This window comes from Cynara cardunculus (genome assembly GCF_001531365.2).
Source record: "Cynara cardunculus var. scolymus isolate 2C chromosome LG 12, CcrdV1, whole genome shotgun sequence".
Lineage (NCBI taxonomy): Eukaryota > Viridiplantae > Streptophyta > Magnoliopsida > Asterales > Asteraceae > Cynara > Cynara cardunculus.
This window is the reverse complement of record NC_037539.1, coordinates 17996949-17998478: the sequence shown is the minus strand read 5'-3', so window position 1 is coordinate 17998478 and position 1530 is coordinate 17996949.

Here is a 1530-nt window from a genome sequence, read left to right as displayed (position 1 = left end):
TGAAGATCCTTTGAAGATCACATCTTGTACATTGTTTTTGAAGATTATTTTTGATCTACATTGTTAAAAGAGAAGATCACCGTGATTCTACATTCAAGGGGGAGAATGCTAGAAGATCTATCTCAACAGTTGATTGATTGAAGATTACATGTTGAAGATTTCTTTTGAAAGAAGACATATTGTGCATATTGTTTCAAAGTTCAAACAAGGACTCAAAGCGCAAAATTTTCTTTCAAGTCTGAATACAAAGGGGGAGAATGTTAGGAACTGAGAAATCAATATTAATTGTATTCGTCTTGAAAGTTTAAAAATAGTCTATAATTGTAAAAGTCATCGTGTTTGACTTTTCTTATAGAAGTTTGACTTTGACTTTGTTTAGTTAGTTTGACCATATAAATATGGTTAGTCTTTGTAATTAGATTAGAGGAGAGCATTATTGTAATATTCATACGTATTAAGAGAGTTGACTGATTTGTTGAGTTTGACTTTTCCTCTCAAAGTTCTTAATGTGTTCTTACAAGATATATCAAGATTCTGCCATGGTTATGAAGATATGAAGATTGATCAGTGTTAAATTTGGACTCCACAAAAGGAGGTGATTTCAAGTTGATTTCAAGTGTCAAGTTTCAAAAGGGTTGATTTCTAACGTTTTGGATTCAAATGCTTTATAAGGTGAGTGGTTTCTAAACCTTTTTGTATAAAAATTCTACTGGTTTTATTTGCATGCTTCGTATTGTTATTCTTTGGAAAGAAACCTTGATTATTTTGTCTAAGTGTTTATCCTGACAAGGCTTGAGAGGTTTATTGTCCGAATTAGTTTTAAACCTGACAAAACTTGAGAGGTTTATTGTCCGGATTAGTTTTAAACCTGACAAAGCTTGAGAAGTTTATTGTCCGGATTAGTTTTAAACCTGACAGCTTGAGAGGTTTATTGTCCGGATTAGTTTTAAACCTGACAAAGCTTGAGAGGTTTATTGTCCGGATTAGTTTTAAACCTGACAAAGCTTGAGAGGTTTATTGTCCGGATTGGTTTTAAACCTGACAAAGCTTGAGAGGTTTATTGTCCGGATTGGTTTTAAACCTGACAAAGCTTGAGAGGTTTATTGTCCGGATTCGTTTTAAACCTGACAAAGCTTGAGAGGTTTATTGTCCGGATTGTTGACCGGATTGTTGACCAGATTTGTTGACCAGATTTGTTGACCAGATTTGAGATGATGTTTTGTATTTTTTAAAAGAAATTATTATTTTATCATAAAAATGAAGTTTTGATATAAATGTTTNATTTGATATAAGGGTGGCATATCAAGGAGAGGTGTACCATGGGATAAGGGTGGTATATCAAGGAGATGTGTACATGTGATATAAGGGTGACATTGTCTGTGTGTGGTATTATATAACTCTTTCTATTACATCCCTTAAGATTACCGTGGTTTGGAATCTTTATTTCTTTGTGATTTAAAGATTTAAGATCAAGGTTCTTATTGAAAATCATAGTCTGGATGTTATTGAGAAGGGAATGTTAGGTTTGGC